This window comes from Triturus cristatus, chromosome 8 (genome assembly GCF_964204655.1).
Source record: "Triturus cristatus chromosome 8, aTriCri1.1, whole genome shotgun sequence".
In the NCBI taxonomy this organism is placed as follows: domain Eukaryota; kingdom Metazoa; phylum Chordata; class Amphibia; order Caudata; family Salamandridae; genus Triturus; species Triturus cristatus.
In genome coordinates, this window is record NC_140591.1 from 528,948,738 (window position 1) to 528,964,629 (window position 15,892).

Here is a 15,892-nt window from a genome sequence, read left to right on the forward strand (position 1 = left end):
CCTGGTTCTCCAACACCCTCCGTGATCTTAAATCAGGCTGCAAAAAACTCGAAAGACGTTGGAGACAAGCATACCTCCCTGAGGCCAAGAAAGAACTCAGAACAGCTCAAAAGAAGTATTATGCTGCAATTAGAGTGGCAAAAAGCTCATACTATGAAGGGCGTATTTCCAAGGCCAATAACAACAGCGCAGAAATCTTTGCTGTTGTCAAAAGCTTTGTCTCTCCTAGCGCCGCTCACCCTCTTCTAGCCTCATCGGCAAAATGGTGTGAGGAACTCTCTGTGTTTTTTGTGGAAAAAATTGATAAAATCCAAGATGATCTACTTACCGTATGCAACAATTTTCCATCCTCCATGACTACTTCTATCCCCACTATGCCCGCTTCTACGGATCAGTTTGCCCTCTTCACTCCAGTGAATACAACCGAGGTCGTGAAAATTCTGGCTACCTTAAAATCGGGTTCCCCTGCGGACCCCTGCCCAGCCAGAGTCCTTGCGGGCCTGGCTAACACAGTCGGCCAAGAGGTGACACATATTGTGAACCTCTCTTTTTCCAGCGCCACAGTGCCAGCTTGCTGGAAACAGGCAAAACTGCTACCACTCCTTAAGAAAAATGGCATAGATCCAAAAACTCCCGCTAATTTCCGACCCATTTCTTTACTGCCAGCTCTAACAAAGATATGCAAAAAAGTTGCATTTTCACAGCTGGACCGATTCGTAGAAAACTCTCAAGCTCTCCACCCTGCGCAATCAGGCTTTAGAGCTGCTTTCAGTACAGAGACGGCCCTAGTTGAGGTCTCTGAGGCTATCCGTGAGTGCTTAGACGGAGGTGGCAGAGCGGCGCTGATTTTATTGGACCTCTCTGCCGCCTTCGATACGGTTCCTCACTCCCTCCTACTTACCAGACTAGCAGACATAGGCATAACTGGCCCTGCTCTCAGATGGTTAAGATCTTTCTTAGATGACAGGTCCCAGCAAGTGTGGATGCCGCCTTTCTCTTCTTCTCCCAAAAAACTTTCAACTGGCGTACCACAGGGCTCCACCTTGAGCCCCCTGCTTTTTAATGTCTATATGACCCCCCTTATCTATCTAGCGGAACAGCTGGGGGCCAAAATTATGGCCTACGCCGATGATACCCAGCTCTTGTTTACATGGCCCAAAAACAACCTGGACACGACGAGAGTCCAATTCTGCTTATCATCGGTCTTCTGCTGGCTGGCCTTGGCTCAACTCAAGTGTAATGAGAGCAAATCGGAAATTCTGCTGTACGGCTCCTTCCCAGATAATTTCTATGATTCTCTCTGGCCCACCGATTTTCCCAGCCCCAAATCCACAGGTGGACCTGCAAAAAACCTAGGAATCTGGTTTAGCAATAATCTAAGATTTGAAGATCACCTGAAAAAACTCACAGGAATCTGCTTCTCCACTCTCAAAACTCTACGCAGATTCCTTCCTTTGCTCCCGCGAGCAGCTAAGGAGACGGTCATTCGCGCTCTGATATTATCCAGATTGGATTATGCGAATGCTCTCTACTGCGGACTCCCAGCCTATCTGATCCACCGCCTCCAAGTCATCCAAAATGCTGCGGTCCGGCTGCTGTTCAACATCCCCAGAAGATCTAGCGTCCGCCAACCTCTCCGAGACCTTCACTGGCTTCCAGTGGCTCAAAGGATCTTATTTAAGATCCTTGTGTTAGCATACCGTGCACTCCACCTAACAGGCCCTACCTATTTGAGAAAAAGATTTTCCCTTTATGCCCCCAACCGTCCTCTCAGATCAAGCAATCTTCATCAAATGACTGTACCAAAGTTCAAATATAGTAGGCTTGGTGGACAATCCATTTCTGTTAGAGCAGCGAGAGCTTGGAATGCCCTCCCCCTGCAACTGCAACAGCCCCTTCCATCATGGCATTTAGGTAAGGCCTAAAAACCTACCTCTTTAACACCAACGCCTAATGGCTGTCCCTCTTTTGCATTTACTGTGATCTGCCCCCTTCCTTTTCTCTCCGCGCCAGGATACTATACTATTTAGTAGCAGAGCGCGTTACAAAAGCCTCTATAATAATACGTACGCGGGTGGGGGTAGGGGTCGTACTTACACTGTTGGGGTGGGGATACACTCCATACGTACGCGGGTGGGGGTAGGGGTCGTACTTACACTGTTGGGGTGGGGGTACACTCCATACGTACGCGGGTGGGGGTAGGGGTCGTACTTACACTGTGGGGGGGGTACGCTCCATGCATACGGGGTGGGGGTAGGGGTCGTACTTACACTGTTGGGGTGGGGGTACGCTCCATACATACGCGGGTGGGGGTACGGGTCGTACTTACACTGTTGGGGTGGGGGTACGCTCCATGCATACAGGGTGGGGGTAGGGGTCGTACTTACACTGTTGGGGTGGGGGTACGCTCCATACGTACGTGGGTGGGGGTAGGGGTCATACTTACACTGTTGGGGTGGGGGTACGCTCCATACGTACGTGGGTGGGGGTACGGGTCGTACTTACACTGTTGGGGTGGGGGTACGCTCCATGCATACGGGGTGGGGGTAGGGGTCGTACTTACACTGTTGGGGTGGGGGTACGCTCCATACGTACGCGGGTAGGGGTACGGGTCGTACTTACACTGTTGGGGTGGGGGTACGCTCCATGCATACGGGGTGGGGGTAGGGTCCGTACATATCCGTCCCCACGCTATGTGATGCTTGTGCGGCCCGTACCCAGGCCTTTGCCACGTGGGTACGAGCCGTCCCACCATTGTTGGGGTGACATGGGTGTGGGCGTGGTACGACTCGTACCCACGCTCTTCAGGCGTGGGTACGGGACGTACATGTCTGGTTGTGTTGCCGGTTCGCGTCGTGACGGACTTCCGTTGTGGCGGTCGCTGGCTTAGCTGGACACGCCCCCACCCCCTCGTAGTGACCAGGGCATGGGAGTCAGGTATGTCCAGGGCATGTGTGCTGTGTGACTTTGGTGGGGGGTTTGTGGCCTGCCCTGGTCCTGCCACCCCCACCCCACCCCCCTTTCCCCCCTCCCTTAGTTGTTCTGACCTTCTGCGGCGTCTGCGTACGAACCTGTAGACGAGGTCGACTGCTATGAGGGCCGGGATGACACGTAGGTTCGGGTCCATGTCTGTCCGTCGCGTACGGGTCTTCCTTGTTTGCGTCGTCCTGTCTGTCCGTCGCGTACTGGTCCTCCTTGTTCGCGTCGTCCTGTCTGTCCGTCGCGTACTGGTACTCCTTGTTCGCGTCGTCCTGTCTGTCCGTCGCGTACTGGTCCTCCTTGTTTGCGTCGTCCTGTCTGTCCGTCCCGTACTGGTAGTCCTTGTTCGCATCGTCCTGATTTCCCGGCAGTTTTTGGCTGCCGGAAAATATTCACTGTGCGGGATGACGTCGGTGCGAATCGTAATTCCTGGTTCGTGAATGGCAGGCTGCGAGCGTCCCGATGTCAGCTCGGCGCTTTCCCGGATCGCATTTGTAGGTTTATTTTGTTCGGTCGGGGTTTTTTACGATTCGTACGGAAATGGTGTTCCCGTGCGAATCGTAATTCCATGTTTGTATATTTTGACGACCGGGTACGCGTCGGACGGAGAATATGCTCCGTCCGACGGTTCGTACCCCGTTTTTACCGGATCGTAATTGGCACCTTAACGTTCTCTGACAGCAATTTAAACAGAAATATTGTCATTACAGGGACTGGCCTCCTGCAAACAAATGAAGGTGTATAATGGGCAGAGGAAGCATCCTCTGACCAGCTGGCGAACGTAGAGGGCTCCAAAGGGAACTCCTTGAGCTATTTACTTAAAAATGTAAATTTCGCCACCAGGTTTACAGACCATGAGGCTTGGTTCACGGTCATCCTCAGAACAGCCCCTGTAGTATGTGAACCATCAGGAAGATCCTGGCCCTTTTGATTGTTTGGTGTGCAAGTTATGGTTTGCATAGGTTTTGCACAAATTATAGATTGTGGCCCTAACCAAAACCTATGAATTTCTGGGGGTTCTGGTATCTATCTATCTATCTATCTATCTATCTATCTATCTATCTATCTATCTATCTATCTATCTATCTATCTATCTATCTATCTATCTATCTATCTATCTATCTATCTATCTATCTATCTATCTATCTATCTATCTATCTATCTATCTATCTATCTATCTATCTATCTATCTATCTATCTATCTATCTATCTATCTGTCTGTCTGTCTGTCTGTCTGTCTGTCTGTCTATCTATCTGTCTGTCTGTCTATCTTATGTAGCTTTTGTAGCTTTATGTACCTTAAAGATATCAATGTAACACATGCATAAAGAAAGATATGAGGATTTAAACCCTAATTCTGCTTTGTGCAGAATTTGGGTGATAATTACAACACCTAGTAAGGACTGCATCGCTGGTGTGTATGTATGGGTGGATAGATGTCTGTGAGCGCATTATGACCTATGTTTGGAATATTTTGATTTGAGATGAAAGCTTCTAACCTTCAGAGCTGCAAATACAGTGATTCAAGCAGTTAAAGGGCATGGGAGCTTAACCAATTACCCTCACAGCAGCATCTGAGGAAGGGACATGCCAGATACACTTCACACTTCACAATTCACCAAAACCTACAGCACTTTAGAGGTGAAGGGCTAGGCCAACATTTAAAATCATTGCTAGAACTCAAGACAGACTGGAATTTTTGTATTGAAGATTCTATTTAAATAGCACCATATGTTAGGAATGGTTTCAAGGAACCAATAGAAAGAAAACATCTAAATAACATTTATATTCTAATGTTATAAACATTTCTTTTACTTTTAAATGGAATGCGAAATCCTTTTAAAATTGTTTCTGATGTAAAAGCACCTTGGGCCTCACAAGCATTAGGAAGGTGTTATGGGAACGGCAATAGAGCTGTGTTGCTCAATTACATTTTAAAGGAAAGATACATATCTCCCCTTTTAAAGAACTTAACCTGTACCAAAACAACGTGTGGGATCAGTGAACAGACATTCCATGACCTAGCAGATACTTGGGAGCCAAATGAGGTCCTGTGTTGGTACCAAGTATTATGTAGGAGGGAGCTATGCCGCTATGTAGTGCGTGTGGGATGCTAGTGTTTGGTTTAGTGTAATTGTAGGTGACATACGACAGGCCTCTATGTAGGCGCTGTAGTTCCACTTTGTGAATCTCTTTTGACCCAGCAGATCCTCAATGGTAAGTATGTATGGGACTACCCATAGTAGGCAGATTGTACTCAACCATACAAGTATACATAACTTTTGTCGTGATATTGTAGTTTGAGGTGTGAGTCCCTTTGGAGCCATCTGTGCTCCTCCGGTGGCTGTGTTTCTTCTGCACAATCGGATAATGATTGCAGTTTTTAGTTCTGAGGCATCACTGTCATGGAAGGGTCTGCTTGTACGTTCTGGCAGTGCACCCACGCAGGTGTTAAGCAGACCCCTAACTGAGGGCCCACACATTTACTCTCCTTCCATAGACACAAGTTTGAAAATGTCCTTTTTCCTTCTGGGTCGTGAAGGCTGATGAAGAAAATGACCTTGGTGCACTTTCTGTTTTGGCTGTTACCTGTTTTAAAAAAACTTTTTGGTTTGTTAATTCAGTTAGCATTCAGCTAGTCAAACTTGCTCAGTTATTGATAGTTTCAGGGGACCCTGTATTTTGCCACAGGGTGTGGTCCCATCAGCATATTAGTCGTGATCTAGTGAGGCATCGGAAGGCAACTCCTGCAAAAATGTCTTTTAATGGTTTGGGGAGTAAGGGTTATTGTTATCCTCCAGATCAATCTTATTTTTTTTTTATAGAAGCTGTTAAGCTCCCCCCCACTTCTACTTGGGTGGTCTTTTGGGCCCTCGACATTTCAAATCTGGGTGTTCAGGATGATGTGAGAGATGTTTGTGAGGTGGTTCTCATGAGGAGAGGGAGTAATGGTACTGTGGCTTCTAGTAGGAGTACTATGGTTGAGGCTCACTATCGCTATAGGTGCATGGATATGTAGGAGGTGGGGACGTGCTGTCGCCTAGTGTCGCTGGTGTCTGCCACATGCCCAGTCAACACATTTATATTCATTTGTAACTCTTTATTCCTGGCACGTGGTGCGTAATGTGTCCCTCCCTCGTGGCCTCGAATAGCTGGTTTTGCTCATTTTTACCCTACCTTTGATCTAGAATGTTCCTTTTGGGCTGGTTTATGGGTGTTTTTTACTTTTTGTTTCGGGCGTTTCCCTTGTGCCGCACCATTCATTGCTTTCCATTTCCCCACATGGAGATGGTCCGAGGCTGCTCTGTGGTCCTTCCCCCCTTCCCTATACTGCCCCCGTGGGGTGGGCAGTAAGTGCCAACTGTTTCCTGGATGGTGCTTGCAGGGTTGGAGCAACCTGAGCGGACTATGCCTGAAAGGGGGTGGAGTCTGGCCTGGGTTGCACCTGATGCCCTACACTCCCTCTGGAGTGGGGGTAGAGACTTGGAGGCCTCCTACCCTGACACTCCCCTCTCCCTTGGGCCATAACCCACCTTGAGCCCCCGACTGGAGTCCCAAGGTTATCATTACACTGAGGTAGGTTGACTTAAATTTTCCCAAGACCAGAATTGGACCATTTTTTTTTAAATGGGAGTAGGAATAACATTTCTTATCACAGAGGGGCACAGAATGCCCAGCATGGGGCATTCACCAATGTCACCAACACAGGCCCCCTGATCCTATTGGACATAGACTAAATATGGGCTAAAAAAGGCCAGGCAAGTGGGGCCCCTCCATGACCCCGGAAAGTTCTGCTGTGACGGCTGGCTCCAAAAAGGAAAAAACAGAACTGTCTGAGCAAATCTGAGATGTCTGATCACCCTACACTGAGGCTTCTAGGTTTATTGACTCCTACTTGGGTGACTGTGGAGTTTTAGGTCTTGCCATCCTAGGCGCAGGATGAGCATTGGTTCCTGTCACCAAGGAAGGCTTTGTCCATAGCTGAGAGGGAGGCCTCCACTGCATCAGAGGCTTTTGGAGCAAATGGAGACCTATTTGCCTGGTGATTAGAGTACGTCCCATTAGACTTTGGTTGTGGACCTGAGTGACTATTCTCCACACCGATATGTATTTTGTGTTGTTTGTTTTCCTTTTCTCTGGCCTCTCATCAGACTGCACTGTCCCTGGGGAGTAAGCCTGCAGAGGAAGGGCTAGTTTTTTTATGGGCACTTTGGGCAAGCTTGGCTATTCTGTGTTTCCACAGACTCATTGTTGATACAAGGACTTGGTGTGGATTTCTAAATGACATGGCCTACAATAACCCTGAGTTGCAGGTAATAAGTAAACTTTTGGATCCACAAATTCTGTCTGTAGCTCTTTCTGTTCCTATAAAGGGGGAATGGGGATGCTGTTGGTCTTCGCTATTGGGGCTATACTACTGGGATTAGGCAGTTGATATTTATTATTTCCCGTCTTCGTCTACTGAGGGGGTCTACTTTACTGTTGATTTTGATTTTATGGCTGCGAGAAATCGCTACTACCCCACACTGTCACCGCTACCTGCAGGGGTTGTGGCCCAGGTCCCTGTTGCATTGGGCTCCCTGTCTGTGGCTGCCACGAGTTTGTGTGATTGCTGGACCCCTGCTGGGGTTGTGAGGCGATTGGCGGACCGCCGTGCGGCTGATCGCAATGCAATTTCTGATTACCCTGTGCTTGGAACTGAGGAGGAGCACTCGTTACTATTTGTGGCGCTGTCCCTGGTTCAATGACCTCTGTTGTTTCTGCTGCTCATGGTATGATATTATCTGGCACCTCTCTTCCAAGTGACCCTGCCTGTGGCAGTGGTAGCACTCTCTAGGCTCTTGTTGCCACCAGCCCTCTTGGCCTCCACTACCATAATTTGGTCATGCTCCTCGATTGCCTGTTTGGTACCCTCTAAAGTTTTGCGGTGGAGCTCCCTTTGCAACTGCTGCCATATGTACAGTTGTGGCCAAAGCTGCGCCCTTGAGGACAGTCTTTTTCAACTTGTGTTGTACAAGTTTTGCTGCGTCTCTTTGAACCTGCTCCTGCTTCTCTCTATCCTTCTCTTGCTTCTTCTTGTGGTACTGGATTATATGAGCTTGTATTTCCTGCCAGAGTTTGGTATCTAGCCCCACTATACTGTTCAGCAAACTTTGTATCTTGATGGGCAACACTTTTTAGGTCTCGCCTATGCAGCGTGCATGCGCTGCTTAGGAGAAAGACCTTTAGCCATCGATGCGCCTTTTCAGCCAAAAACGTGCTCGCATTGCATTGCTTTTAATGGGAACGCGTGCACATCTGGCGATTCCCTTGCGGGACCGAGCTTTGACACCATATGTTTGTAATTAACTTGTAAACATATGGTGCCCCTGCTCGTTCCCGGAAGAGAAAAAGGTGCAGGCTCCCTCCTGTCTTCCCTCCCTCTGCTGCCTCCTTCGTTAGCGGGAGTCACGCGCGTGTGTTTCTTTAATGGCGCGCATGTGCTTGTTTTTTTTTAACACAATAGATCGTCGCCATAGCAAAGAAGGCTCGACCTAAAAATAGGAGACGTCCATAGAAAGACTTCAGTTTAAATATTATCTATACCCTTGTTGCTTAAATCCCACTTTAATGTTCTCTTTTTGAGATAACCTATTTTTTCGCTTCGCTTTTGAGTTTCTCCGAACATTTCATGCGACAGTAAATGAAACTACATTGTTCATGTAGCTCGTCCATGTCATTGTGTGGGCTGGTATAGCTCTGTGCGTCATGTGAAATTTATTCTTACTTCCCGTTTCCGGTAGTTTAGGGGGATACGCATGGGCGAGCTTTTGCTGAGGGTGTAAGTTACTTATTTTTCACTTGGAGGTGTCTCTTGGTCGGTGTAGCAGTAAAATGTTTTTCCAAAACGTTAAAATAACTTTTCGTTTTGCAGCTGGTTGCATTACTCCATCTCTAGCTTAAACTATTTTAAGATTCTGGGGGCGAAGCGTGCTTTTCGCCCAGTCTATTAGTGGCAACGTGGCCTCTCTTACTGAATATTGGGCTTTCGCATGCAGTACGTCTAAACTGTACAAGGGTCATTGAAGACGCTGCACTCTGTAATCCGTTTTGCAAAACTACCGGAAATGCGTTTTGGGTTTCTCCCTCGCTGGCAGTTTAAATATGCAGTGATGCCCACTGTAATTTGTTTTTTATTTCTCCTGTAATTTTGCGCCCATTGGCAGGGACACTGTTGTGTATACTACACGCTGCAAAGACCCGATGTTGGATTATGTTGGCGCATTTTATATTCACGGACTTACCCTGTTAACTTTTTATGTCTTGAAAACACGAGCAGTTTTAGTAAACTATGCACAAATCAACAGAATGCCCCATGTGATTTTTATGTTATATTCTATTCGTCTGCATACATACATGGGTTCCTTCACCTTTAAATTACCACCTTATCTTGAATAGTAGGGATATTTGAATCTTATCTCGTTGGGATCTATAACCTCTCTAGTTTTCTTAGTAAATGTTTCCCCTAGTCCCTTTTTTGGATGGATTCTAAGGGCTTTCTGTTTTCGGAGAACTGAGGAGTCTCTACATATAAAGCATGTATGATTTTGTACTTGATTTTTAGTTACTTGACCTCTGACTAAGAACCTAAAACTAGGATAAACTACATTGAAGAGCTATCGCCCAACTTAAATATGTATTTAAAAACCGAAGAGAAGGCATACACTGTGCAGTACTCTGTATTCTGCCTAAATAGACCACTGTAATGCTATACATCAAAATATCACAGACGATTTGCTTGTCTGGACCATTGCTTTTAACCCCTTCCCTGCTCATGACGGAACCGTTCCGTCATGAGCCACGGTTGGCGTGTGCTCATGACGGAACGGTTCCGTCATGACAATCCTGTCGGCGGCCGCTCCGCCTGCGCGGCGCTGTTTCCCCGCCTGTGCGGGGCGACAACGCAAATGGGCGGAGTCATGACGGAACCGTTCCGTCATGAGCACAGCTCAACTGTGGCTCATGACGGAGCGGCTCCGTCATGAGCACAGGCCCACCGCGCTGCCCCCCTGCCCCCCCCAGCGCTGCAGCGGAATGTCCGCAGCAGCAAAGGGGTTAAGAAATGCATTTAGAAGTCTGTCTTCTTGGTCGGCAGTACCCGGGAAATATCAACAGACCAAAACGTGTTTCTAAGGCATTGTGTGGTACAGTTAGCTAGAAACATCACGCATCAAATCACACACCTTTCCTCTTCTTCCAATAATAACTCACACATAGAGAATAGAAGAAACAGTCACAACTGCTGCTGTGGATTTTCTGACATCTGTCATTGAGATTCTGGACAAAGGATTCATAGACCAGTTAATGTTACTAGATATTTCAGAGGCAGTTGTTGCCACACAACAGTTGATTTTACCATCTAGGAATTTAAAGGGGGTTGATTCTGACTCTCAAATGTTTTATCATTCAGAGGGAGAGGTGTGGCACGGCGTGCAGAGCGGATTACTCTAGAGCCCGGGGCTTCACTGTTCGAACCACGGTGGCAGCTCTGCTCAGCACCGGGTGACTCTGGGCATTAGCTCACTTAATCTCCCCGACTGCCCCCTGAGACTCTTAGGGGTGATTAGTTTGCACTTAACAAATACCAGATTTTATTTATTTTTGAGTAATAATGAAACAGTGGTCTATTTAAGGGATGGAATTGCTTACATTGTACCAGACTTCTGTCGAGGCCTCCAGGAATCTTGCTTGTCACCACTTTTAACACTTATGCACAAACCATACATCCAATAAGAATGTCCCTAGGAGTCTTTAACTAGTGAGGCAGTGTTCAGGTCTTCTGACGACCTCTTCCATCTCTACTGAGCTCAATCCCAGTTAAAATCCAAATGGGTCTGTTTCCATGGCTGAATTTTTTTTTTTTTTTATTGGTGCATTTTTACATTCAATATATCAAAATCAAGTTTCAATCTCAAAATGTTTTAATATGCCGCTAAAGTCAGCTGGTCTCAAGTTAATTCAGTTATGTCACTGGCAATGAAAACCTGATGTACCTACAAAAAAGGTAAAATGCATATAAATAAAATCTCCCTACAAAATATTTATTGTTCCAAGCTGAGAATCTACTGTAGCTTTGTTTTTGCTTCCTATGTCATAATTGCTGAAATTTACTCGCACAATTAGATGAATAATCCTTAAATACCTTAACTCCGCACATCACCATAGCAATCTACCATTGTTCCAACCTTTGTTTTTATTACTGTTTATTTGCAGACTGTCACCTGCAGTTCTTCTATGTTATGGTTTTACTAATGTTGTTAAATGTAATATAAATGTATTTTTTGATGTCTTAATTGAATCATATTTCAGGAGTAATAATTGTAAGGTGCTTATGTTTCTAGGGATATTTGTCTATTCTGACCTCAATCAGATGTACTAGTAATAATTTACAAAAAAATACATGGTGTTAATGGGTATTTATGTTCAAGCATTTTTAGTAATTGCCTCAAGCAAGCCAGCAAGGAATGAAGGCTTACACGTTAAGAGAGAGTAAATCTACTTAACATAAACTTTTCAAAGCCGAATTGTATAGCAGAGGGCTAATATTTTCCCTACCATTGGGAGCAGCAAGACACAGGCCTTCGTTTTATTACAACCCCTCTTAATTCTAATGTATGTGTGGAAGAAAGAACATAGCACAGAATATGCCTGAATTAAATTGATTTCCAGGATATGGAGGGCCTCTTGAATTTCGCCAAGTATAATTTTCAAATGGTATCAAAAAATGAATGGAATTATTTCCATGAAATTGTATATGGTTTTTTTTTTTGCCTCTGCTTGCCCAGGATTCTAAAATGTGTTCTTTATGATCTATCTGGGGGTTTGTGATGCTGTTTTTATTTGCTTAGGCAAATTCCTGAAAGTTAAATTGTAATTAAGTGCAGACAAGTGAAACACTGTGAAGGAGAGACGGCCTTGAAACCATCACACAGCTCTGATATTAAAATTAGTAAACATACCCACTGATTAGAGGCAAAAACTCAGTGGTGGGAATTCAAAACTGTTTTCCTGTAGGCCCCCTTTACCCATATACACAACTTGATTGTCATGTCTCATCCAGTAGGGTAGTCCTTCCTCAGTGAATCAGGCTCTTATGCTCATTGCCATGGAGTTTCAGTTCTGCCAGTAAGGCATATATAAGAACAAGCATTGGCATAGCCAATAGGTCTCGCCTTTGGAACCTTATACGTATTTAGTTATGCAGTACAATTTCCTTGGTGCAACAACATCAACTGTTGCATGGCTAAACACTTATAAGGTCCCAAAGGCGAGACCTATTGGCTATGCCAACGCCTGTTTAAGAATATTGTAGAAAAATGTGACTTGTAGGCCTGTATCGGTCAACGGCTGTCCCGTTTCCTGTCCCCATCTCTTCCTAATTCTATTCAGGAAATAGTTTATGTTTTCCTATGGCTTCATGGTCTCTGCCATAAGCCCTCCTAAATCTGGGCAGTCAGGGAATAATTCCCTCTGATCAGTCCTGATCCGATGCCAGTGCATATTAAATGAGGCCCTGTCATGCTGGGTATCTGTTAGCGTGACTGCTGGAATGTGATCTCAGGCGAACACTGTGTTCATCTGCTCATCAATTAGACTGCTTAGCAGACTCTCAATATCTCCTATCACTAGGTTGATACCAATGGTGTTCTTCTCGAAGCATGTACTCCACTGCAATGTACCATCAAGCAATGGTGCTAACTTGGTTCTCAACCCCTCCTTATCCATCTGGGCCCATGGCACAGAAACAATCCCCACAGTGCCCTTCTGTAGTAACGGGCACACTCTAATGCTAGAGGACTCTATGGGTCTACCATTGACATAGCGTTTCCATCTCACAAGGCATCTCTGCTGTAGAGGAAGTCCCACTTAGGTTTTTTTCCTTCATGCCTGCTGCAGTCCTCCACCACAGCCATGTGTTCAGGCACAAACAATCCCTACCACAGCCAAGGCCTGTCATAATGGTCTCTCTCCTCAGTGCAATCGGCTAACAAGTCGCAAAATGGCTACAGAAAGGTCATGCCTGCCCTGTTAGTGATTATCTCCCGTGGGGTTTGCCATTCTTTGTCGTGCACCCGTGAGGAGCAATGCGTATCCTCATTGCTGCTCCCCTCATGTGCGAGCACTGGTGCCATCTTGTTTTTTCTGTGCCGTGGGTGAGAAAGTACCAGGCTGCTCTGTTCCTTTATCTCTTGGTCAGTCCCTTTCCTATGCCTGAACATTGTGGCTCTGAACCCTGCTAACTGCCTTTCACCGACCTCTGAGCGCCCCGTACCTGTTTGGCTTCTCTAATGAGGAGAGTGCACTGCCCTGTAGTTTCACTCTAACTCCCTGTTACTTGCCCTTTCTCTTTCAAACCTCTGTTTGTGCCTCTCTCCCTCATGCCATCTGGCCTACTCCCTTTGCACAGGCTGCGTGCTGCCTTAGTCAGTCTGGCTTCATCCTCAAATTCGGTTTTGTGCCCTCCTCGGCTCTCAGGGCAAACCTTGTGGCCCTGGTGAACTACGAATGACCTGCATGGCGGTTTTTCTATTCCAGATGGAACTCTGCTCCAACTCTTTCTGAACCACGCGCAGATCTGAATCAAGCGCCGGGAGCAGGAAAATGTTAACTGGGACCATTATCTGGAGTCTGGTTCCACGTGGCTCGAAGTTCTTAAACCTTTTCTATTCAAGCACACAATTTTATCCACTATACTCATTGGATGTAAACTGGGACCACCATTTTGAGTCCTTTCCATAACGTCACCAGCCTAAAGATTACACCTATCGGTTGGCTGCCTTTAGGGAATTAGGACGCCCTTAGAAAAGTTGTGTGTGCATATTGTACAGAGCCCAATGTACTACAATCTATGTCTTTGTATATACAACAAAATATATATATATAATGATTTTTTGACTACTGAGCAACTTATGAATTCAGTGCCCTGATGAAGGATGGTACATGGTTCTTCCGAAACGCGCGTCGTTGGAGTTTATTGTAATATTGTTTGTTTTCACTATATGTTCCTGTTTTTTGGTTTGCTTTTGTTCTTTGTGGAGACATGTACCAATAATGTATGGTTCTCTCCCCAATAGATTAGGGCTCTCTTGTACGATATGAACTCCATATTAAACTAATGAATGTTATGTTTATTGTATATTTATGGGATAAAACAATTCTGAAGAAAGAAAATAATTTTATCTTTCGATAATAAATGAAGTAAACTATTCATCTGTGGGACAGTGTTTATTGTTGATTCTTTATAGAACGGTAAAAATTATTTAGTAAGGGGTAGATTTTTGTGTATATTGTTGTTTTTTTGCCTGGTTCTCCCCTCATTCATTATTTTCGCAGGGACCCTCTTTTGTGTATTTTGCAAACCCTGTGGCCCCACCCTCATCATCACTTCCTGGAGGATTGGGAATCCCTTCTTCTCCTGAGCTCACTGTGTCACTGTTGAGGACCGCCACAAACTTCCCAAACACACAACTGAACTTACCTGAGCTAATAGAAATGCGGATTTTACCAGCCTTTGAGGTGTTTTGTGTGGATTGTGGTATATGGGGAGTCAAGCTTTTAGGGACCTTGCCTAGAAATGTGGGCTGTGTGAGTAATCAAGGGCTATACACAGTATTAAACTATTTTCACCTAAGCTAGCAGTCAGCTATCGAACAAAGGTGACTTCCTCGGGAACGATTCTGAGGCCGCCTTGCGACTGATGCAGTTGGGACATATAAAATAGGTAATATGCCAGACCCTGTCAGTGACTTGGTGCTCAGGTTATGTTTTTATGCTTCTCCCTAGTTTGCCACACCCCAAATCCTTTAGACTATGTTAGGTTCAGATGTAGTCTTTTACTCTCTGTGACGGCTGCTTCAGGATGGACCTCAGAACTGGGGACTCAACAGAACTTCCAATTAATTGCAGGGCATGCCCACTGTTCTCGTTGCGCAGCGTGAATCTGTCTGGGCAGGGTCACCTTCCTTCAACTGCAATCGGGTATGAGGTCCCAATCCTCCTAGGCTGGCTTACCAAAATATTGCTTGAATTGGATTTCCTTAAAAAACAAAAGACAAAAGGCATTTGGCAAAACAGAACAGTCTGTTTAAATAAACAGTTCAGCCGGGACAACAATTACAGGCATCAGGGCTGAAGACTGTCTCAATTTATTTGTGTTTGAGGCTTCTTTAATGTAATATTACAGCAGCTGTAAAAGGTTTTTAGCTTACGAAATATGATGAGAAATGTTGGTTCCTATCTTTAGGGTCATAAATTAATGGTCATTGTTTAGTACAGATGGGTCTTGACCTGCTTGGACACAGTGTGGCCAGCGGCGAATGTGTTCAGAAGTCCAGCATGGGGAGCACGTGATCACTACGTGTGCTAGGCCATGATCGGCTCTGTGTTCCTCAACCAATCAATCAATCAATCATTTGTAGAGCGCACTACATACCCACGAGAGTCTCAAGGCACTGGGAGGGGGCGCTACTGGTGAAACAGCCAGGTCTTGAGTAGCCTCCTGAAGGTCAGCAGTTCTTGGGTCTGTCATAGGCTCAGTGGGAGGGTGTTCCAGGTCTTGGGGGCGAGGTGGGAGAAGGATCTTCCGCCGGTGGTTGTTCTACGTATGCGAGTGATGGTGGTGAGTGCGAGGTCGGCAGAGCGGAGCTGGCGGTTGGGGATATAGAAGGAGAGTCGTCTGTTGAGGTAGGCTGGGCCGGTCTTGTGGAGTGCCTTGTGGGCATGGATGAGGAGCTTGAAGGATATCCTCTTTTTGACAGGGAGCCAGTGTAGGTGTCTCAGGTGGGGGGTGATGTGGCTGTGGCGTGGTACGCCGAGGATCAGTCGTGCAGAGGAGTTTTGGATGCGTTGCAGACGTTTGATGAGCTTGGTCGGA